The sequence below is a fragment of the Phyllobates terribilis genome, unplaced genomic scaffold (genome assembly GCF_046119375.1).
Source record: "Phyllobates terribilis strain yellow unplaced genomic scaffold, ASM4611937v1 Scaffold_5__5_contigs__length_657084704, whole genome shotgun sequence".
In the NCBI taxonomy this organism is placed as follows: domain Eukaryota; kingdom Metazoa; phylum Chordata; class Amphibia; order Anura; family Dendrobatidae; genus Phyllobates; species Phyllobates terribilis.
This window is the reverse complement of record NW_027362765.1, coordinates 496,443,743-496,455,305: the sequence shown is the minus strand read 5'-3', so window position 1 is coordinate 496,455,305 and position 11,563 is coordinate 496,443,743.

The window sequence follows — 11,563 nt, the reverse complement described above, 5'->3', positions numbered from 1 at the left end:
ATGTCCGGATCTTTGTAACACCATGCGGATACTGTGGGGACATCAGCGGCTAGGGTGTCAAGGGAGGACCGGGGAGCGGCGCTGCGGGTCGGAATACTTCTGCTGCGAGCAGTCGCTCATCTCCCGGCTTCTCGCAGCAGAAGTATCCAACCAGGCAGCGGCGCTCCCCGGTCCACACCAATACGATTCGCTGATTGGTCGCGCTCTCCGCACGCGACCAATCAGTGATCTTGGCGCTAAAGTTAAACACCGCTCTGCTGATTGGTCGCGGACGCTGCCCGCGACCAATCACCGATTTGGGCGCCACATTTAAATAGCGGCCGTGACCAATCAGCGAGCTTGGCGCCAAATTTAAACAACGCTCTGCTGATTGGTCGCGGACGCCAGACGTGTCCAATCAGTGAGATTGGCGCCAAATTTAAACAACGCTCTGCTGATTGGTCGCGGACTCCAGATGCGACCAATCAGCGACATTGGCGCCAAATTTAAACCCCGCTCTGCTAATTGGTCGCGGATGCCGGCCGCGACTAATCAGCATTATTGGCGCCAAATTTAAACACCGCTTGGCTGATTGACGCGGTCGCCGTCCGCGACCAATCAGCGATTTTGGCGCCAAATTTAAACACCCCTCTGCTGATTGGTCGCGGCCGGCGATTGCGACCAATCAGCATTATTGGCGCCAAATTTAAACCCCGCTCTGCTGATTGGTCGCGATCGCCGGCCGCGACTAATCAACATTGTTGCCGCCAAATTTAAACACAGCTCCGCTGAATGGTCGCGGTCGTGACCAATCACCATTATTGGCGCCAAATTTAAACACCGCTTTGCTGATTGGTCGCGACGGCGACCAATCAGAATTATTGGCGCAAAATTTAAACCCCGCTCTGCTTATTAGTCGCGACCGCCGGCCGTGACCAATCAGCGATATAGTCGCCAAATTTCAACACCGCTGTGCTGATTGGTCGCGGTTGCTGGCCGTGACCAGTCAGTGATTATGGCGCCAAATTTAAACACCCCCCTGCTGATTGCGCCGGGTCTGCCGCATACATATTCTAGAATACCTGATGCGTTAGAAGCGGGCCACCATCTAGTTTCATGAAATAATTTAAAAAAAAATTGACGTGGGGCTTCGCACTATATTTGTGACCAGCCAGGTACAGCAGGCAGGAACGGGCTGCCCCCAACCACCAGCTGCCTATTTGTACCTGGCCGGACACAACAATATAGGAAAGCCCTTTTTTTCTTAATTATTTCATGAATTTCATGAAATAATTTAAAAAAAAAATATGTGGGGCTTCGCCCTATTTTTGTGTCCAACCAGGTACAACTAGGCAGCTGGGGGCTGGAATCTGCAGCGCAGGGAGGCCCAAGCTTTCTGGGTCCCCCCCGCTGCAAATTGCAGTCCGCAGCCACCCCGGAAAATGGCTCGTTCATAGAAGCTCCATCTTCTGGCGCTGTACCCAACTCATCCAGGGCCCTGGTGCGGTGGCTCACTGGGTAATAAAGGGGTTAGGGCCAGCTTGGCATTATCAGCTGGCCCTAAGCCCGAAATTCATGGGGTCACGCCAATATTAGACATGACCACCATGAATTTCTAGTAAAGTATTTAAAAAAAACACAACACCCAGAAAAAAGTCCTTTAATTGAAATAAACACACAATTCTTTATTGTTCTAAATTAAACCATACTTACCGTCATGCCCATTCCAGCTGAAGCCAATGTCTTCTGCAATAAAAGTAAAATAATAAAGCAACATCATCCTTACCTTTCCATGGTTCCCACGACAGCTTCAGCTCTGCTACATCGAGATGACAGACTGGACCGCAGCAGAACGCTGCCATCCAGCCTGTCATCCCGCAGACACTGAGAAGCGCAGGCATGCTTGCGCTCCTCAGTGTCTCGCTGTGACGGCATAAAGATGAGACGAGGTCATGTCCAATGAACTCGGCGCACCTCATGCACGTCACTGACAGCGTGGGAAAATTCTCCTGCACTCAGCGCTTCAGCGTGAGAATTCTCCCACGCTGACAGTGACGTACATGAGGTCAGCTGAGTTCATTGGACATGAACTCATCTCATCTTTATGCCGTCACAGCGAGACACTGAGGAGCGCAAGCAAGCCTGCGCTTCTCAGTGTCTGCGGCATGGCAAGCTGGATGGCAGCGTTCTGCTGCGGTCCAGCCTGTCATCTCGATGTAGCAGAGCTGGAGCCGTAGTGGGAACCATGGGAAGGTAAGGATGATGTTGCTTTATTATTTTATTTTTATTGCAGGAGATCGTTGGCTTCAGCTGGACTGGGCGTGACGGTAAGTATGGTTTAATTTAGAACAATAAAGGAATGTGTCTTTATTTCAATTAAAGGACTTTATTCTGGGTGTTTGTGTTTTCTTTTAACTTTGACTATGGGGTTAGTAATGGGGGTGTCTTATAGACGCCTCTCCATTACTAACCTGGGCTTGATGTCAGCTGGCATTATAAGCTGACATCAACCCCAGCCCTATTACCCCACTGCCACAGCTACAGGGCAGTGGGAAGAGCGAGGCTAAGTGCCAGAATTGGCGCATCCTATGGATGCGCCATTTCTGGGGCGGTTGACGGCTGGTGTTTCTAGCCTGGGAAGGGGCCAATATTCATGGCACCCTTCCTGGGCTATTAATATCAGCCCCGGCTGTCTGCCTAGCCTTTGCTAGCTATTAAAATAGGGGGGACCTCACGTCATTTTTTGTGGGGGGGGGTCCCCCATTTTAATAGCTAGTAAAGGCTAAGTATTCCACTGGGGGCTGATATTAGTAGCCTGGGAAGCTCCGTGGGTATTACCCCCTTCCCAGGCTTCAAACATCTGCCCCAGTCGTCTGCTTAACCTCCGCTAGAGCCTAAAATTATGGGAAACCCCACGCCAATTTTTTTTAAATAAATCCTTTATTTTAACACTAAATGACAAGTACAGTAATCAACACTGTCACTGTACTTCATATATATGTGACTGACATGTTTCTATATATCTAATCTATGTGTGATTCTCTATTCCTTCTATTCTAAATTGTCGGGTACAGATGCTGAATTGCCGGCCGGCTTTTTTAAAGAGACAGTGCATGAAAACACTATTATTTTTTTAAATAAATCCTTTACACTAAATGACAAGTACAGTAAGCAACACTGTCAATGTACTTCATATATGTGTTACTGACATGTTTCTATCTATCTAATCTATGTGTGATTCTCTATTCCTTCTATTCTAAATTGTCGGGTACAGATGCTGAATTGCCGGCCGGCTTTTTTAAAGAGACAGTGCATGAAAACACTATTATTTTTTTTAATAAATCCTTTACACTAAATGACAAGTACAGTAAGCAACACTGTCACTGTACTTCATATATATGTGACTGACATGTTTCTATCTATCTAATCTATTTGTGATTCTCTATTCTTTCTATTCTAAATTGTCGGGTACCGCTGCTGAATTGCCGGCCGGCTTTTTTAAAGAGACGGTGCATGAAAACACTATTATTTTTTTTGATAAATCTTTTACACTAAATGACAAGTACAGTAAGCAACACTGTCACTGTACTTCGTATATATGTGGCTGACATGTTTCTATCTATCTAATCTATGTGTGAAGCTCTATTCTTTCGGTTCTAAATTGTCGGGTACCGGTGTATGCCGCTGCTGAATTGCCGGCTTTTCATGTTTCACTGTTGGCACTGTTCCCATCGATTTGGGCAATCACTGTAATGCCACAACCACCATGGCTGTGGCATTACAGTGAGTGGCAGACAATCCCTGCATGATTGGTGCTCAATATAGCGCCAGACATGCAGGACACGCTTTTGGTGCACGAACAGTTATCGAACATAACCTCGAACAGCCGAATTTTTTGCAAATCGTTCGGGTTCGTCGAACAACTCGAACACCGCCCAAAACAGCTCGAATTTGAGATTGGCGAACAGTTCTAGTCGAACACCGCTCATCTCTAGTAATAATAGTCTTTATATGTGTCTATAATTCCTCAGGCTTTCTTTAATCCGTGTCCAGTGCTATAAATTGGTTGTGCAGACTGTTCCAAAAACTTCAGGTATGTTGGTCAAATGAAAGTTGGAAACAATCTGTTGTTTAGTCTGATTGCGCAACTTGACTCTAATCTTTGCTGTCAAAAGTTAATGATTAATGTTGAGCTAGCACTAAAATGGTCGGGTGCTCGAAGCTCGGGCTGTGCTCACTGTGATACTCGGGTGCTCGACCCGAGCAACGAGCCCAATGTTAGTCTATGGGAGACCCGAGCATTTTTGCGGCGGCACCCTCGGGCAGTCTGTAGAAAGCCTAAAAAGTGCCCAAAACGATAGTGACAGTGCTCAAAAGACATGGGGACAGCATGGGCATCGCCCCAGGAAGCATTTCTGACCCCCAGGTCACTGCTGTCAACAACGTGGTCAGAGGTATTAAGCCACTTTAACGGGCTCACAATAAAACGTTCAAAAACGAAACAGAAATGGTTTTCCTGTGAAATATGTTAAGGAACTTCCTTTCCAGGGTAAAGACTTGTGTATAAGGTAAAATAAATAATCAAAACCAAAAATACTCCTCCACACCTTGGGCTATGTTCACAAGTAGCATTTTTTATGCGTTTTTGCACTTTTGTATTGCTTTCAACCATGACAAATGCATTTACCGGGAAATGTAATTTTAACATTTTACAATCTTATCTGGCCATGTGCTGTGTGACACATGCATACAGTGCTGAAAAGACATGGGAACAGCATGGGGAAGACCTCTGGAAGCATCTCTGACACCCAGGTCACTGCCTAAAAGTGTGCCCATCAGAAGTGATCCTTTCCGCATCAGAAGATGCAGACTTGCAACTATCCCCGTGCAAGTTCTTGTCCCAGGGCAGTGTTCGATTGTACCTCCCTCATTCCTTGCAATGCAAGCACAAGTACGCAGCCTGCCACCCACCCACCTCCAGGCTGCAATACCATACTGCTAACTTGCATGCACTTGAAATGGGGCCTTTTAGTTTGGAGGAAGCCGAAGCTGGCCACTACCTCATGGCTGCTTCAGCAGCGAGGTATCCAAACTCAGTCCCCAGCCGCCCGGCGGCCGGGTGTCCACGCTCGGTCCCCAGCCGCCTGGGGTCGGCCGTGTGTCCATAAACGGTCCCCAGCTGCCCCTATTTCTCCTTAAAACTTCCCCCACACTTTTCTTAGCCTGGCCTGCTTTAGGGCAGCATTGGACGAGCCCACCAGACAACCAGACTCCTCCGGTGGGCCCTGGCTTCTCCATCAGGGGAGTTGAGAGTGCCAAGGTGAGGAGCATGATGATGATGATAGAAGTTAGCATCTGCTTTGTTTTCTTGGAATGCAAGTGTAAGTGTGCAACCTGCTACCCACCCACCCCCAAGCTGCAATACCATACTGCTAGCTTGCACTTGAAATGGGGCCTTTTAGTTTGGAGGAGGCCGAAGCTGGCCACTACCTCATGGCTGCTTCGGCAGAGAGGTATCTGACGCGCCCCTGGGCCTGAGTCGTGCAGCGTTGCGCACGCGGGAGCCTACCCGGAGCCGGATCGGATAGGGGTAGTAGTCTCGTGGCGATGACCCGGTCCGTGCCCAGGGAGTCAGACTAAGTGGCGGTATTTTAGCAGTAGATGTAGGACGACTACGCCACCCGTTGAATGCAGCTATGGAGCTGCCACTGCAGGGCAGACCGCTGAGGCCGGTGGAAGGATGGTGCAGCGTGGATGGTGTAACCCCCAACGGGAGGGGTATGGCCTCAGGGCAGCCGACGTGGATGATGGGGGTAGCAGGAACCACTCAGAGACGATGCGGTGTAGTTCAGGGTCTTTACTGGTGACAAAGATAGACCCTCCCGGAGTACTGGCTAGCGGTCGGGGCCTGGTCAGTCCTTGAGCAGATGGGATCCCCCTTGGCCAGGCGGAGTTGTAAGCCTCCCCAACTAATTGTACTCTTCTGGCTTCCTTGCTAGAGGCGGGTAAAGGTAGCCCACGTCCCTGAGTGTACCGTGTGGTGCTCACCCGTATGGCCGGTGACTCGTGGCCTTCTAGTGGCTTCCGCTCCACGACGGCGGTGCTGGTCCCACGCGTGTGACCGTGCCTTCGGGTTTCTTGGCCAGAGGACCTGAAATCCCCTGCCGGTCGGTTTCTGCTGCTGGGTCAGTGTTAATCCCCACAGCCTCGGACTCCGGGTCCGGTGGTAACTCTTCAATCAGGGCGAGCTCTTCAGCTGCCAGCCCCTGATTCCTTTTAGCACTGCTCCCACTGAGCTCCTGATCTTTCTTTCCTAAGCTGCTCCTCTTCTTCTCTCTAACCCTGCCTCAGCCCCAGTTTTATATAGGGGAAGTCCTTCCCCTCCCAGGACCGGGCAGGAGGTGTGGCATGAATAGGATTCCTGACCAAGAGACCTCCCACCTGCTCTCAGACATAACATTGCTATTACTGTGGAGACCAGACCCCTGGGGTGCCACATTCCCCCCTAGTGAAAGTTAGTACTCCGGGACTAAACATACTTTTGTAAACATAACAAGGTGCAAACAATAACATTCTAATAGAGACAACACATAAGGTGGTCACGGCGTGTCCGCAACCGGGTGTAACTTTTGAGGAAAACAAGGGTGTCCATTTCACCAACACAGGGAGACGTAACCAGGTAGGGGTCTGTCCTGCCCCGAGTCCTTAACAGTCTTTCAGTCCGTCCTGGGTTACGCTCCAACTATATGCACAAAGGATTCCCGGTAAATCCACCAAAGACTCCTATAAATAACTAGAAACACATAATTATACACAAGCAACAATAAACAGGTAAACATTAATAAAATAGCTTGAACATTTAGATCCTCCACCGTATGGGCAGCTGGCCTCTAGTGACCCTAGTGGACCTACGGAGCTGGTTGATTGGTCCTGAGCTACAGGGTATAGGAGCTGTCAAGGGTAAACTGGGCAGCCGTCTACGGACTCTTTGGCTCACTAGGGGTATGGCAGGCTCACTATAAGCAGAGGGTTGATTTTCCTGGTCTGCTTGTGTGGGGCCTTCTGCCTCCTGGACCGGCTGTTCTTCCAGTTCTACCTGTGTCTCCGTAGGCACTTGGGATGCTGGTTGGAGGAACGTGAGGACGGGTACCACAACAGCACCATTGACTTGAGTCCAAGACCGAGGGAAGTCTCCGAGCACAGTACTAACCATATCTTCCCTTTCCTCTACGGGTCGAGGGTCCTCTTGTTCCTCTTCAGGGTTCCGTAGCTGTTCGGGACACTTCTTTAGGTGATCCCGGGATACAATGGCTGTGGTTTCCCCTCCGTCTTTACTGATTGTACAGATCTTTGGGTTGTCGTGGCTTGAGGGCAGTACGGTGTACGGGTCCTTCTCCCATTGGTCGTCCAACTTGTGGAGCCGTCTTTTCCTCTTCAAGACCTGCTCTCCGGGCACCAGGGGAACAGCGGGAGCATACTGGTTGTAAGTTTTCTCTTGTCTTTCCCTAGCTTGACAGAGACTACGCTCCACGCTCTCCTGTACTTTTCGGTATTGCTGCTGCCTCTCTGTGTCCCAGTTGGCTTCTGGTGAAGTGTCCTCGGGTGTCAGGACTCCCATCTCCAGATCAACAGGAAGCTTACCAGGTCTTGCCCTCATTAGGTAAGCCGGGGTACAGTTGGTGGAACCTACAGGGATGTGGTTGTATAGGTCCACCAGGTCGGGCAGCTTCTCAGGCCACAGACTGCGTTCCTCCAGGGGCAATGTTTTCAGGAGATCTATCACCACCTGGTTCATTTTCTCACAAAGTCCATTAGTTTGCGGGTGATAGGGTGTTGTTCTTATCTTCCGGCATCCATACAGGGTGCAGAACTCCTGGAAGACCTCCGCTTCAAAGGCAGGCCCCTGGTCCGTCAGCACCTGCTCCGGGTATCCATGCGGACGGCAGAAGTGCTGCTGGAAGGTTCTAGCTGCTGTGTGAGCCGTTAAGTCCTTGACGGGGACGACAACCAAGAACCGGGAGTAGTGATCCACGATGGTTAACGCGTAGACGTAGCCACTTCTGCTTGGGGTCAGTTTTACATGATCCAAGGCTACCAGTTCCAACGGCTGTCTGGTGATGATGGACCGCAGGGGAGTCTTCTGGCTGGCACGGTCCCTCCTTCTTAAGTTGCATGGGCCACAGTCTCTGCACCACCTCTCGATGGTTCCTCTCATGCCTACCCAATGGAACCGCCCGCGCAGCAGGAACTCCAGCTTCTTCCATCCGAAATGCCCAGCTCCGTCGTGGTATGCCTCCATCACCATAGCTGCGTCTCTTCTTGGCACCACTACTTGCCAGATTAGTTCATGCGTCCGGGAGTTAACCATTCTGCGGCACAACTTTCCCTTGTAAAGGAACAGTCGACTCTTCTCAGCCCACAGTTGCTTGGCTTCCTCCGGAGCGTCTGGGTCAAGGCGTGCATCTGGCCGAGTCAGCATCTCCTTTACCAGACGGACGGCAGGGTCACTGTCTTGCGTCTCCACCCAGTTGTAATGAGGTAAGGGGTTGAACGTAGCGGTTTGCTTACTTCTTACACGGTGGGAATACTGGATAGTCCCATGACGGTGGAACGCGGGGAGCTCAACTTCTTCCAGTTCCTCTGAATCTTCCCCTACGTCCGGTAGGTTTGGCATCCTGGACAGGGTGTCTGCGTTGGTATTGGAGCGTCCTGCCCGGTATTTGATTGTAAACTCATAGTTGGACAAGCGGGCCATCCATCTCTGCTCTAGGGCACCGAGTCTTGCAGTGTCCAGGTGTGTCAACGGGTTGTTATCCGTGTACACGGTGAACCGGGAAGAAGCGAGGTAGTGCTTAAAGCGTTCGGTGACTGCCCACACCACTGCCAGGAACTCTAGCTTAAATGAGCTGTAATTCTCAGGGTTTCTTTCGGTGGGTCGCAGTTTTCGGCTGGCGTAAGCAATTACCCGTTCTTTCCCCTGCTGGATCTGGGATAGTACGGCTCCTAACCCGATGTTACTGGCGTCGGTGTAGAGGATAAAGGGCTGGCTATAATCAGGGTACACCAGGATTTCATCCCCCGTGAGGGCCATCTTCAGCTGGCGGAAGGACTCTTCTTCCAACTTCTCCCATCTGAAGGGCGGCTTCTGGTTCTTGGCCTTCCTGGACTGGCCTATCAGGAGGTCCTGCATAGGAGCTGCCTTTTTGGTGAAACCGGGAATGAACCTTCGGTAGTAGCCTACCAACCCGAGGAACTGCCTCACTTCCTTTACGCTGGAGGGGCTTGGCCATTCCTTAATTGCGGTGATCTTATCAGGGTCGGGAGCCACTCCGTCAGCACTCACCACGTGTCCCAGGTACTGCACCTTTGGCTTCAGGAGGTGACACTTGGAAGGTTTCACCTTTAGGCCGTAACTTGCCAGAGCTTCAAACACTTCCGCCAGGTGCTTCAGGTGGTCCTCGTAGGTCTTGGAGTAGACGATGACATCGTCCAGGTATAACAGGACCGTCTCAAAGTTCCGGTGTCCCAGACAGCACTCCATCAATCGCTGGAAGGTTCCTGGTGCGTTGCAGAGTCCAAACGGCATGCAGGTAAACTCGCTAAGTCCCATCGGGGTGGTGAATGCGGTCTTCTCCCGATCCGCCTCTGCTACAGGAACCTGCCAGTACCCGCTAGTGAGATCCAAGGTGGAGAAGAAGTTAGCAGATTTTAAAGCAGCCAAAGACTCCTCTATTCTTGGTAAGGGGTCCGCATCTTTGTGTGTGATACGGTTAATTTTCCGGTAATCTACACACATTCTCATGGTGTTGTCTTTCTTTTTGACCAAGACTAGTGGAGCTGCCCAGGGGCTACAGCTATCCCTGATTACCCCAGCCTCCTTCATGTCTCTAAGCATCCCCTTGGCGGGTTGGTAGTGTGCAGGGGGTACGGGCCGATACCTCTCTTTTATGGGAGGATGGTCTCCCGTGGGGATGTGGTGTTCTACCCCCTTGACTCGCCCGAAGTCTAACGGGTGTTTACTAAACACTCTCTCGTACTCTTGAACCACCCGGTAGACTCCCTGTTTCTGGTGGGAGGGAGTGGAGTCAGTACCCAAATGTAGTTGCTGACACCAATCCTCCATTATTTTCTCAGAGCCGTTACCTTCCTCCGGATGAGATGGAGGCAAGGGTTCCACAGACTGTATAGAATTTTGGTTGATAGTATATAATTTGGCTAGCGTAGCATACCGGGGCAGGTATACTTCCCTTTTCCCAATATTTATTATGCGAACGGGTACCCTCCCATGGCGTACATCAACTACCCCCCGGGCTGTCAAAATGGTGGGCCTACTGTCTGAGTAGACTGGCTCTACCATGGCCTGGTAATCTCTACCTCTCAGACCAATAGCTGCCCGGCACCAAATCATCATTTCACTTTTCGGGGGTATGACAATAGGGAAAGGGTCACACATTCTTACGCTACCAATCTCACCGCCGGAGAGTTCCACTTGTTGCCGTCGCATCAGTGCCCGGATCTCTTTCTGGAGCACTCGCTGCTGGCCGGAGCTGGCGTTCTTGGCAACCTGCTGTAAAATGAAAATCACCTCTGCAAGACAATTTTCAATCACATTAGTTCCTAGAGTTATCTTTGGGTGACTCTCGCGCTTGTCAATGTCCACAATGATCAGTCCCTGTGCTGCCAGTTCGACTCTACCGATTTTAATGGTCATTTCTTTAAATCCGATCTGCGGCACGGGTTGACCATTGTTGGCAATGATACTCAAGTCGTCGTCAGGGTAGCGGGTTATATCCGAGTCATTCCAGTACTGCTTGAAGAGCACGTACGGGATGGTGGTGACCTGTGACCCGGTGTCCAGTAGGGCACTCATAGGAATGCCATCCAGTACCACATATTTGTCGCGCCAGTTCGATGGGCCTGGTGATCTTTTTCCTGGGGGTTGGCCCTCTACCCCAGGTTGTGCCAGTTTAAAGGACAGTACCTTGCCATATGTCCGGGTTGATTGCAGCGGCGGCAGATGGGTTGTCCGTCCTCGTTGTATCGGTCGCTGGGTCTTCCTCTGGCCGGTGGGGTCCTCCTTGGTCGACGCCACGGGATGTCCTCCAGTCTGGATGCCAGCTGGATCTTCCCTGGAGTGGAAACCTGTAAAGACTGCACAGTTCGGGTTAGCGCAGCAACGCTTTTAGCTAGCTCTTGGACCTGATGGTGCAGGTCTGGAGCCGGGTCATTGTTCAAAGCCTGCGCATCAGCCCCCACAGGCCCTGCCGACAAGGGCGCCGCCTCCTGGTGGTAAATGATAGCTGGGCGCCTGTGGGTCACAACGCCACCCGGTGCCGGTTCTCGGAGCACCCGGATGGCTCTGTCCTTGAACTGTGCAAAGTCCAGATGAGGATCCTGTAAGGCTATGGCCCGCAACTGGGTTCGGTGGACATTGCAATATAGTCCCTCTATAAATTGTTCGGTCAACAGCCTGTCCTCGTTTCCCACGCTGTCGGGGTCGGTCTGCTTAATGGCTCTCAGGGCCTCTTGTAGGTTTAGTGCATAGTCCCTTATACTCTCATGTGCTCGCTGCTTGCACCCATAG